Here is a 12,603-nt window from a genome sequence, read left to right as displayed (position 1 = left end):
CACCAACGACTGACCGCCCTCCTCAAGCGGGAGACTCAAGACCGCGACAGAGACCCAGTGCTTCCTGTTGTTCCAGAAGAAGTCCACCAGCTTCTTCTGTATCTTGGCGACAAACGCAGGGGGAGGGGTCAAAGTGACCAGCCGGTACCACAGCATTGCGGCCACCAGCTGGTTTATGACTAGCGCTCGACCCCTGTAGGACAGCACTCGGAGCAGTCCTGTCCAGCGCCCTAGGCGAGCGGCGACCTTGGCCTCCAGCTCCTGCCAGTTCGCCGGCCAGGCTTCCTCGTCGGGGCTAAGGTAGACTCCCAGATAGAGGAGATGGGTCGTGCTCCAGGCAAAAGGCCTGAGCTCCTCCGGCAGGGAGTCCACCCGCCACTGACCCACCAGGAGTCCGGAACATTTCTCCCAGTTGATCCTGGCGGAGGACGCGGCCGAGTAAATCTCCTGGCACTCACGCATCCTCCGCAGGTCAGCGGGATCCTCTACCGCGAGGAGCACGTCATCGGCGTAAGCCGAGAGGACGACCTCCACGCCCGGCCCTTGCAGAGCCAGTCCCGTCAACCTCGTCCGCAAGAGGCGCAGGAAAGGCTCCACGCAAACGGCGTATAACTGGCCGGACATGGGGCATCCCTGGCGCACCCCTCTCCTAAAGCGAAGGGGCGCCGTCAAGGACCCGTTAACCTTAATCAGACACTCCGCGGCGGCGTACAAAAGTCGGATCCGGGCGACGAAATGCGTCCCGAACCCGAAAGCGCGCAGAGTTCCGAGCAGATAGTCGTGATCCACCCTGTCGAACGCCTTCTCTTGGTCGAGGGATAGGAAGGCGACCGACAGACCAGCCTCCTGGGAACAATGGATGAGGTCCCGGACCAGATGGATGTTATCGTGGATTGTCCGGCCCGGGACCGTGTATGACTGGTCGGGGTGGATCATGTGGTCCAGCACGGCACCAAGGCGAGCAGACATCGCCCTGGCGAAGATTTTGTAGTCCGTGCTGAGGAGGGAGACCGGGCGCCAGTTCTTAAGGAGGCGGAGATCGCCCTTCTTAGGCAGCAGGACGATGACTGCCCTGCGCCAAGAGAGGGGCATCTCCCCGGTCGCCAGACTTTCCCCCAGGACCCGCGCGTAGTCGCTCCCCAGGACGTCCCAGAACGCCCTGTGGAACTCCACGGTCAGCCCGTCCAGCCCCGGGGATTTTCCCCTCGAGAGCCGGGCGAGGGCACCGGTCAGCTCCGCCAGGCTTAGCGGAGCTTCCAGATTTTCGGCGCCCTCCGGGCCGACCTTCGGCAGGTCCTCCCACAAAACTCTACGCGCTTCCTCGCTGGACGGATCCGGAGAGAACAGAGCCCCGTAATATTCACGGACCCTGTTGTTGACGCCCTCCGGATCCGAGACGAGAGAGCCGTCGTCGGCCAGCAGCGTCAAGAGCTGCTTACGGACACTCTGCCTTTTTTCCAGCGAGTAGAAGAAGGGGGAGCCGCGGTCCAGATCCCGCAGGAACCGGATCCGCGACCTCACGAACGCGCCTCGGGACCCGACGAGCTGCAGGTCCTTCAGCGCGGCCTTCTTCGCTTCGTACACCGTCCGCAGGGCCGGGTCCTGGACGACTTGACCGAGACGGGCTTCCAGGTCGAGCACCTCTTTTTCTAGGCGCCCGACTCTGGCCGCCCGCCTCTTGGTCGACCCCCTCGCGTACTCTTGACAGAAGACGCGGACGTGAGCCTTGCCCACGTCCCACCATAGCCTCAAGGAGGGGAAGCCCCCCTGCTTCCTTCTCCAGTCGGACCAGAATCGACGGAACGAGTCCTGGAACCGCACGTCCTCCAGCAGCCGGTTGTTAAAGTGCCAGTACGCGGACCCCGTCCTCGCGCGGAGCGAAGCGAGCTCCGCCCACACCAGGTGGTGGTCCGAACACGGCACCGGCCGCATGGAGGCCGCCGGGACGCAGGAAACGTACGCCCGAGACACGTAAAGGCGGTCGACTCTAGACCATCCAACTCCAGGCCTCACCCAAGTAAAGGCGCTGGAGTCGGGGTGGAGATTTCGCCAGACGTCCACCAAGTCGAAGGACCCGACCAGGTCCCTCAACTTCTCCATCGCCGTCATGCACTGCGGGGCACCGGAGCGGTCCCTCGCCTCGAGGGTGCAGTTAAAATCCCCCCCGAGGACAATGCAGTCGCCGACGTCGACGGAGCCAAGAAGAGCGGACACCTCTTCAAAGAAGCGCGTTTGCTGCGGGCCGGGATGAGGGGCGTACACGTTCACGAGATGGAGCGGCACGTCCCCCAGGCGAACCGTTACGTGCAGCAAGCGGCCTGGCACGGGCTCCTCGACCCCCAAGATCTCCGGCTGAAAATGCGGGCCCAGCAAGATGGCCACCCCACTAGAAATGGCGGTGAGGTGGCTCATGCGGACCTCTCCTTGCCATTCCAGGAGCCACGTGGCTTCGTCTCCCGGAACGGTGTGGGTTTCTTGCAGGAAGCACACCGCATATTTCCCCTCCCGCAGGAGCGAAAAATTGTCAAATCTACGGCGTGCCCCTCTGCCGCCGTTGATGTTGAGGCTGGCTATGGTTATCTTCATGACAAAAGCATAGTGCAACCTCTACCTTAACCTATTGTGGGGGAGGGAGCGGAGTCTTTTGTTGAACTCCGCTCCCTCCGCAGCCCAGCGAGGAGTCCCTCGAGCTCGCGCAGCTCAAGGTGCTGCTCCTTTGTCAAGGGCCCGCCCGCGGCCAAGGTTTTAACGGCGGCGCGGACGGACCCCTTGATCAGCTCCGGCTCGGACCATTTTTCCAGGGCCAGTCGGGCTTGGTCGCGGCGACCCCGGCTCTGGGCCAAAAAGTCCCGGAGTTCCTTTGCAGGAACGAGGAGGGCCTCAGCGGCGGCCGCGAGCAGATCCACCGCCTCCCTGGCGGTGGTCTCTAGGTCTTCACCCGCGTCCCCCACCGAGTCCCCGTCCTCCTCCGGGAGGTGGCCGCCAGCAGCCGGCCCATCGACCGCACAAGGTACGGCAAATGAACCGGCCGCTCCAACCGGCCCTGGCACTGCCCCGATCCCACCCCCAGGATCGTCGGCAGAGGAGTCCCCACTGGGCTCTTTTAAAAATGGTGCTGGGTCGGGAAATGACAGCGGAAGGGGTTCCCCCTCCGCCCCAGGAACCGGAGAACAAGGAGAGACCCGGCCATAGGAAATCCCCAGGCCCTCCAAGTGCTCCAGCTCCAAAGTAAGGGGCGAGGGTGGGTGTTCCTCCCCCTCCCCGCTGCCACCCCCCGGCCCAGCATCTACAGTGTCATAATTATTAAATTGTTTTTCTGCCGGGTCGAGCGACTCCCGGGGGAAGTTGGATAATAGCTGGGCGGGCTCAGGTTCGGCCTTTTCGGCCTCGCCCGCCTCAGTCCCCGGGACGCCCGGCCCGGCGGCTACGCATTCCTCCGCGGTTCCCACGCCCCCCACGACAGGCAGATCTTCCACTCCATCCCCGGGAGGCAGAGGCTGGGCAGCCTCAACTGTCTCACCCTCCCCGGGGAAAGACTCCTCGCGCCTGCAGCGCAATTTGGGGGCGCTGGTGGGGGACGCGGGACACGCGGCGGGCACCGCCTCCTCCGCGGAGGGATGTTGTTCCCCCTCCGCCTCATTGGGGCGGTGCCTCTTTTTGTTCCTGGGGGCGCGCGGAGTCAGGGAGACCTCCATGTCTGCCGAGGCCTCCCGCTCCGCCCCCCCCTTTTCCTTTTCTTGCCCGCGCCTGGGCCCCTCTGTGGTGGTATTCAAGGGCCCGGGCACGGGCTCGGGGCACCCCGCGCTCGCCGGTGACTGGGTTGGGCTGAGCGCGGTGGTCAGACTTTCCGGCGCACCGAGGGAACCCGCCTCTAGATGTTTCTCCTTCTTCCGCGCCTTCTTTCCGCTCGGACGCTCTCCCTCCCCCCCGCCGGAGGCCCTGAAAACAAAGGCCTCCGACGATGCCCGTGCACCCATGGCTCCCGGCACGCGGACGCAACTAGGGGGAGGGGTGGCGGCAGCGCCAGCCTTGGCCGCCTTCGGTGGTTTGGCGGCCTTGGAGGCGGGGCAGTTCTTGCGAACATGCCCCACCTCCCTGCAGGCATGGCACCGCACGCCGTCCGACGTCCAGAAGACGCGGTAGGCAGTCCCCTCGTGCACCACATTAAAATCTCCCTCCGTCGTGTCCTCCCGCGCCAGCCGGACAAAGAGCTGGCGGCGGAAGGAGAACACGTGGCGCAGGCTGTTCTCCCTGAGGCCGAGCGGTATGGGGTTGATCCCCGACCTTACCTCCCCCAGTTGGTGTAGGTGAGGGAGGAGGAGCTCAGCGGGAACAAAGGGCGGGACGTTTGAAATGATGACCCTCTGCGCGGTGGCCTCGAGAGGGTCCACCGGCAGGAACGTCCCGCCCACCGTGAGCCCCTTTTCAAGGGCCAGGGACACCGCCCGCTCCGACCCCAGGAAGAACACGGCCTTCCCAGACATCTTGGAGGCTGCGACAATGGCCGAGGGGCCGACTACCCCAGCCATCGCCCGCACGCACTCCTCGATGCTCATTGTGGGGTGAGTGTAGCTCTTGACCCCGTGTTTTTTTGTTATTAGTCTGAAAGGTGGCAGGGCAGCGGCTGGCGCAGGAGGTGCCGTGGATGTGGACACCGCCTGCGCATACGACCTTGCTGGCCCTGCCACCGGCGTGGATGGGGTCGCCATCACGGGGTCCCTTTAAGGGCTACACCCACCCCAAAGTCACAGGCCTTAATGGTCTTTATTAGGCCTCTTGTAGATTGACTGAGCAGAGGAGCCCTTAATGAGGTACCTCTCCCCTAGTTGGCAATTGGGGAGGGGCCTTGCTCCCTCTGCTCAGTTGTCTTAAATGTTTTTTTTAAATTAAATTTGGAAGGAAGGGCTCTCAGAGAGAGAGGGGAGAAACAGAGTAGCAGAGAAAGAGAGAGGGGGGTGGGAAGGGGGGGGGGCTGCGAGGGCAGGTCTCCCCTCGCAGCTGTGGGTGGGTGCACTCCCCAGATGGCAAAACACAAAAGTCTTTGGGGTGGTCTTCAGGTGGGGGGAGAAGATGTCTTCACCTGGGGTAGCTGGAGCCACCAGGCACTCCTAACGATCCTCAATAGGGTGATTAATGACTCTTCAGCCTGGTAGCTCCAGCTATCCCAGGCTAGGCAAATGTGGGGGGGGTGGGGGGGGTTCCAATTGTGGGGGGGGCCCAGTTGTAAGCACAGCCCCCACGCACACTACCACACACACACACACCCCCCGCGATGTTCCGGCCCTCAGTGGTCTTCTTTCCTCCCCCCACCGATACAACAAAGTCTGTTTGGGGAAATGCACCCACACCCACCTGTAGAATTGTTGAGTCTCCCTCCTTCCACACTGGATGTTTTTGGTTTTTCCCCCTCTCTCCAACTCCTTGCAGAAATGGTAAAAGATGTTAAAAGTTTTCTGCTTTCTCCTCCTCTCCCTCTGGATAGAGTGATGGTGAAGCCCCTTCCTTCCTTCTGTTCCTGGGCTGGTCTCAGGGCTCCCCAGGCAGGAGCTCAAGTTGCTAGCTGCTTCCCTCACTGCTCACAGTTCCTACTGTGCAGGACACGCCTCTACTGCTCCACGATTGGTCCTTGTGCATGAAACTCTTTTAGAGTCTACCTGCGAAAACATAAACATTAAACTGTGCCACCCGACCTGGGTGACACACCAGACATTTACAAGGCCCTTTTTTCCTTTTTTTTGGTTTTTTTTTTGTGTTTTTTGTTTTTTTTTTTTTGTTTTTTTTTTGGGCACTAAAATCACAATTTCTCCGGTGCCCCCTATAAAAGGGAAGGGGACACTAAAAGCACCGGCAATTAAAACAAATTAAACTTTAAAACGTAAAATCAAATTAAAATTTGGTTGCCGGGCGTGATGATGCACTCCAGTCCCTCCGGTGCCCACCTCTCGCGGAAGGCCGCGAGCGTACCGGTGGACACCGCGTGCTCCATCTCCAAGGACACCCTGGACCGGATGTAAGAGCGGAAGAGAGGCAGGCAGTCAGGTTGAACGACCCCCTCGACCGCCCGCTGCCTGGACCGGCTGATGGCACCCTTGGCCGTGCCCAGGAGCAGTCCTACGAGGAGGCCTTCGGACCTACCCGCTCCCCTCCGCACAGGGTGCCCAAAGATCAGGAGAGTGGGACTGAAGTGCAGCCAGAATTTCAGGAGCAGCCCCTTCAAATAGTGGAACAGGGGCTGCAACCTCGTGCATTCAATAAAAACATGGAACACGGACTCCTCCAGACCGCAGAAATTGCAGGCGGCCTGGGAGTCCGTGAACCGGCTTAAAAATTTGTTGCACGGCACCGCTCCGTGCACCACCCTCCAGGCCAAGTCCCCGATGAATAGTGGGAGGACCCCTGCGTAGAGTGCACTCCATCGGGGACCCCCGCCTCCTCCGGACGGCAAGATGGTGCGCCATGGCGTGTCCGGACGGCCGGCGAGGATGGCAAAGTTGAGGGTGTGCAGGAGCAGCCCGTACAGGAAACCCCTCCGCGCGGAACTGAAAGGCACGGAGGGGATTTCCCCGAGGCGGCTCAAGTTGTGAGGCGCCGGCCCCCGAGGGAGGTTCCGGGGTTTGGCGCCGATGAGGAATTCCGTCCGGACGGGGGTCAGTTCGGACGGGATCTCCCCACGTGCTTGAGCCTCCTCGATACACCTAACGGAGTCAGGGCCCAGAGCTGTTTTTAGCGACTCGATGGCATCGGCCGCGCGGCGGACGTTGGCAGAATTTAGGCGCCGCGCCAGCGTGACTGGCGCCATCCAGCCCGCTCCTCCGCCATCGAGCAGGTCCCTGACCCTGGTCACCTCACCAGCCACAGCCCTCTCTTCCGACCGCCACATGAAGCCTCGGCCGTGGAGGTACGGATTCCCAAGCAGCGGCTCCTGCAGGACGGCCGCCACTCCAGCCGGCGGAGAGCTGCGCTTGGTGGAGACTTTGTTCCAGACCCTGATGAGTTCCCTGTAAAAGACAGGCAGCTCCCGGAGGGCGGTCCTGGCACCCCCCAAGTTCACAAACAGGAGCTGCGTGTCATAATTGAGGTCGAGCTGCTGGCGGAAGAAATACCTCGCCAGAGCACACCACCTAGGAGGGGGCTCGACGTAAAGGTATCTCTGCAGGGTCTGAAGACGGAAAGTCGCGAGCTGGGCGCTGACGCACACCAACGACTGACCGCCCTCCTCAAGCGGGAGACTCAAGACCGCGGCAGAGACCCAGTGCTTCCTGTTGTTCCAGAAGAAGTCCACCAGCTTCTTCTGTATCTTGGCGACAAACGCAGGGGGAGGGGTCAAAGTGACCAGCCGGTACCACAGCATTGCGGCCACCAGCTGGTTTATAACTAGCGCTCGACCCCTGTAGGACAGCACTCGGAGCAGTCCTGTCCAGCGCCCTAGGCGAGCGGCGACCTTGGCCTCCAGCTCCTGCCAGTTCGCCGGCCAGGCTCCCTCGTCGGGGCTAAGGTAGACTCCCAGATAGAGGAGATGGGTCGTGCTCCAGGCAAAAGGCCTGAGCTCCTCCGGCAGGGAGTCCACCCGCCACTGACCCACCAGGAGTCCGGAACATTTCTCCCAGTTGATCCTGGCGGAGGACGCGGCCGAGTAAATCTCCTGGCACTCACGCATCCTCTGCAGGTCAGCGGGATCCTCTACCGCGAGGAGCACGTCATCGGCGTAAGCCGAGAGGACGACCTCCACGCCCGGCCCTTGCAGAGCCAGTCCCGTCAACCTCGTCCGCAAGAGGCGCAGGAAAGGCTCCACGCAAACGGCGTATAACTGGCCGGACATGGGGCATCCCTGGCGCACCCCTCTCCTAAAGCGAAGGGGCGCCGTCAAGGACCCGTTAACCTTAATCAGACACTCCGCGGCGGCGTACAAAAGTCGGATCCGGGCGACGAAATGCGTCCCGAACCCGAAAGCGCGCAGAGTTCCGAGCAGATAGTCGTGATCCACCCTGTCGAACGCCTTCTCTTGGTCGAGGGATAGGAAGGCGACCGACAGACCAGCCTCCTGGGAGCAATGGATGAGGTCCCGGACCAGATGGATGTTGTCGTGGATCGTCCGGCCCGGGACCGTGTATGACTGGTCGGGGTGGATCATGTGGTCCAGCACGGCACCAAGGCGAGCAGACATCGCCCTGGCGAAGATTTTGTAGTCCGTGCTGAGGAGGGAGACCGGGCGCCAGTTCTTAAGGAGGCGGAGATCGCCCTTCTTAGGCAGCAGGACAATGACTGCCCTGCGCCAAGAGAGGGGCATCTCCCCGGTCGCCAGACTTTCCCCCAGGACCCGCGCGTAGTCGCTCCCCAGGACGTCCCAGAACGCCCTGTGGAACTCCACGGTCAGCCCGTCCAGCCCCGGGGATTTTCCCCTCGAGAGCCGGGCGAGGGCACCGGTCAGCTCCGCCAGGCTTAGCGGAGCTTCCAGATTTTCGGCGCCCTCCGGGCTGACCTTCGGCAGGTCCTCCCACAAAACTCTACGCGCTTCCTCGCTGGACGGATCCGGAGAGAACAGAGCCCCGTAATATTCACGGACCCTGTTGTTGACGCCCTCCGGATCCGAGACGAGAGAGCCGTCGTCGGCCAGCAGCGTCAAGAGCTGCTTACGGACACTCTGCCTTTTTTCCAGCGAGTAGAAGAAGGGGGAGCCGCGGTCCAGATCCCGCAGGAACCGGATCCGCGACCTCACGAACGCGCCTCGGGACCCGACGAGCTGCAGGTCCTTCAGCGCGGCCTTCTTCGCTTCGTACACCGTCCGCAGGGCCGGGTCCTGGACGACTTGACCGAGACGGGCTTCCAGGTCGAGCACCTCTTTTTCTAGGCGCCCGACTCTGGCCGCCCGCCTCTTGGTCGACCCCCTCGCGTACTCTTGACAGAAGACGCGGACGTGAGCCTTGCCCACGTCCCACCATAGCCTCAAGGAGGGGAAGCCCCCCTGCTTCCTTCTCCAGTCGGACCAGAATCGACGGAACGAGTCCTGGAACCGCACGTCCTCCAGCAGCCGGTTGTTAAAGTGCCAGTACGCGGACCCCGTCCTCGCGCGGAGCGAAGCGAGCTCCGCCCACACCAGGTGGTGGTCCGAACACGGCACCGGCCGCATGGAGGCCGCCGGGACGCAGGAAACGTACGCCCGAGACACGTAAAGGCGGTCGACTCTAGACCATCCAACTCCAGGCCTCACCCAAGTAAAGGCGCTGGAGTCGGGGTGGAGATTTCGCCAGACGTCCACCAAGTCGAAGGACCCGACCAGGTCCCTCAACTTCTCCATCGCCGTCATGCACTGCGGGGCACCGGAGCGGTCCCTCGCCTCGAGGGTGCAGTTAAAATCCCCCCCGAGGACAATGCAGTCGCCGACGTCGACGGAGCCAAGAAGAGCGGACACCTCTTCAAAGAAGCGCGTTTGCTGCGGGCCGGGATGAGGGGCGTACACGTTCACGAGATGGAGCGGCACGTCCCCCAGGCGAACCGTTACGTGCAGCAAGCGGCCTGGCACGGGCTCCTCGACCCCCAAGATCTCCGGCTGAAAATGCGGGCCCAGCAAGATGGCCACCCCACTAGAAATGGCGGTGAGGTGGCTCATGCGGACCTCTCCTTGCCATTCCAGGAGCCACGTGGCTTCGTCTCCCGGAACGGTGTGGGTTTCTTGCAGGAAGCACACCGCATATTTCCCCTCCCGCAGGAGCGAAAAATTGTCAAATCTACGGCGTGCCCCTCTGCCGCCGTTGATGTTGAGGCTGGCTATGGTTATCTTCATGACAAAAGCATAGTGCAACCTCTACCTTAACCTATTGTGGGGGAGGGAGCGGAGTCTTTTGTTGAACTCCGCTCCCTCCGCAGCCCAGCGAGGAGTCCCTCGAGCTCGCGCAGCTCAAGGTGCTGCTCCTTTGTCAAGGGCCCGCCCGCGGCCAAGGTTTTAACGGCGGCGCGGACGGACCCCTTGATCAGCTCCGGCTCGGACCATTTTTCCAGGGCCAGTCGGGCTTGGTCGCGGCGACCCCGGCTCTGGGCCAAAAAGTCCCGGAGTTCCTTTGCAGGAACGAGGAGGGCCTCAGCGGCGGCCGCGAGCAGATCCACCGCCTCCCTGGCGGTGGTCTCTAGGTCTTCACCCGCGTCCCCCACCGAGTCCCCGTCCTCCTCCGGGAGGTGGCCGCCAGCAGCCGGCCCATCGACCGCACAAGGTACGGCAAATGAACCGGCCGCTCCAACCGGCCCTGGCACTGCCCCGATCCCACCCCCAGGATCGTCGGCAGAGGAGTCCCCACTGGGCTCTTTTAAAAATGGTGCTGGGTCGGGAAATGACAGCGGAAGGGGTTCCCCCTCCGCCCCAGGAACCGGAGAACAAGGAGAGACCCGGCCATAGGAAATCCCCAGGCCCTCCAAGTGCTCCAGCTCCAAAGTAAGGGGCGAGGGTGGGTGTTCCTCCCCCTCCCCGCTGCCACCCCCCGGCCCAGCATCTACAGTGTCATAATTATTAAATTGTTTTTCTGCCGGGTCGAGCGACTCCCGGGGGAAGTTGGATAATAGCTGGGCGGGCTCAGGTTCGGCCTTTTCGGCCTCGCCCGCCTCAGTCCCCGGGACGCCCGGCCCGGCGGCTACGCATTCCTCCGCGGTTCCCACGCCCCCCACGACAGGCAGATCTTCCACTCCATCCCCGGGAGGCAGAGGCTGGGCAGCCTCAACTGTCTCACCCTCCCCGGGGAAAGACTCCTCGCGCCTGCAGCGCAATTTGGGGGCGCTGGTGGGGGACGCGGGACACGCGGCGGGTACCGCCTCTCCGCGGAGGGATGTTGTTCCCCCTCCGCCTCATTGGGGCGGTGCCTCTTTTTGTTCCTGGGGGCGCGCGGAGTCAGGGAGACCTCCATGTCTGCCGAGGCCTCCCGCTCCCCCCCCCTTTTCCTTTTTCTTGCCCGCGCCTGGGCCCCCTCTGTGGTGGTATTCAAGGGCCCGGGCACGGGGCTCGGGGCACCCCGCGCTCGCCGGTGACTGGGGTTGGGCTGAGCGCGGTGGGCAGACTTTCCGGCGCACCGAGGGACCCGCCTCTAGATGTTTCTCCTTCTTCCGCGCCTTCTTTCCGCTCGGACGCTCTCCCTCCCCCCCGCAGAGGCCCTGAAAACCAAAGGCCTCCGACGATGCCCGCGCACCCATGGCTCCCGGCACGCGGACGCAACTAGGGGGAGGGGTGGCGGCAGCGCCAGCCTTGGCCGCCTTCGGTGGTTTGGCGGCCTTGGAGGCGGGGCAGTTCTTGCGAACATGCCCACCTCCCTGCAGGCATGGCACCGCACGCCGTCCGACGTCCAGAAGACGCGGTAGGCAGTCCCCTCGTGCACACATTAAAATCTCCCCTCCGTCGTGTCCTCCCGCGCCAGCCGGACAAAGAGCTGGCGGCGGAAGGAGAACACGTGGCGCAGGCTGTTCTCCCTGAGGCCGAGCGGTAATGGGGTTGATCCCCGACCTTACCTCCCCCAGTTGGTGTAGGTGAGGGAGGAGGAGCTCAGCGGGAACAAAGGGCGGGACGTTTGAAATGATGACCCTCTGCGCGGTGGCCTCGAGAGGGTCCACCGGCAGGAACGTCCCGCCCACCGTGAGCCCCTTTTCAAGGGCCAGGACACCGCCCGCTCCGACCCCAGGAAGAACACGGCCTTCCCAGACATCTTGGAGGCTGCGACAATGGCCGAGGGGCCGACTACCCCAGCCCATCGCCCGCACGCACTCCTCGATGCTCATTGTGGGGTGAGTGTAGCTCTTGACCCCGTGTTTTTTTGTTATTAGTCTGAAAGGTGGCAGGGCAGCGGCTGGCGCAGGAGGTGCCGTGGATGTGGACACCGCCTGCGCATACGACCTTGCTGGCCCTGCCACCGGCGTGGATGGGGTCGCCATCACGGGGTCCCTTAAGGGCTACACCCACCCCAAAGTCACAGGCCTTAATGGTCTTTATTAGGCCTCTTGTAGATTGACTGAGCAGAGGAGCCTTAATGAGGTACCTCTCCCCTAGTTGGCAATTGGGGAGGGGCCCTTGCTCCCTCTGCTCAGTTGTCTTAAATGTTTTTTTTAAATTAATTTTGGAAGGAAGGGCTCTCAGAGAGAGAGGGGAGAAAGCAGAGTAGCAGAGGAAAGAGAGAGGGGGTGGGAAGGGGGGGGGGCTGCGAGGGCAGGTCTCCCCTCGCAGCTGTGGGTGGGTGCACTCCCCAGATGGGCAAAACACAAAAGTCTTTGGGGTGGTCTTCAGGTGGGGGGAGAAGATGTCCTCACCTGGGGTAGCTGGAGCCACCCGGCACTCCTAACGATCCTCAATAGGGTGATTAATGACTCTTCAGCCTGGTAGCTTCCACCATCCCAGGCTAGGCAAATGTGGGGGGGGTGGGGGGTTCCAATTGTGGGGGGGCCCAGTTGTAAGCACAGCCCCCACGCACACTACCACACACACACACACCCCCCGCGATGTTCCGGCCCTCAGTGGTCTTCTTTCCTCCCCCCACCGATACAACAAAGTCTGTTTGGGGAACTGCACCCACAACCACCTGTAGAATTGTTGAGTTCCCTCCTTCCACACTGGATGTTTTTGGTTTTTCCCCCTCT

This window comes from Pristiophorus japonicus, chromosome 11, assembly GCF_044704955.1.
Source record: "Pristiophorus japonicus isolate sPriJap1 chromosome 11, sPriJap1.hap1, whole genome shotgun sequence".
Lineage (NCBI taxonomy): Eukaryota > Metazoa > Chordata > Chondrichthyes > Pristiophoridae > Pristiophorus > Pristiophorus japonicus.
This window is presented reverse-complemented; position numbering follows the sequence as displayed.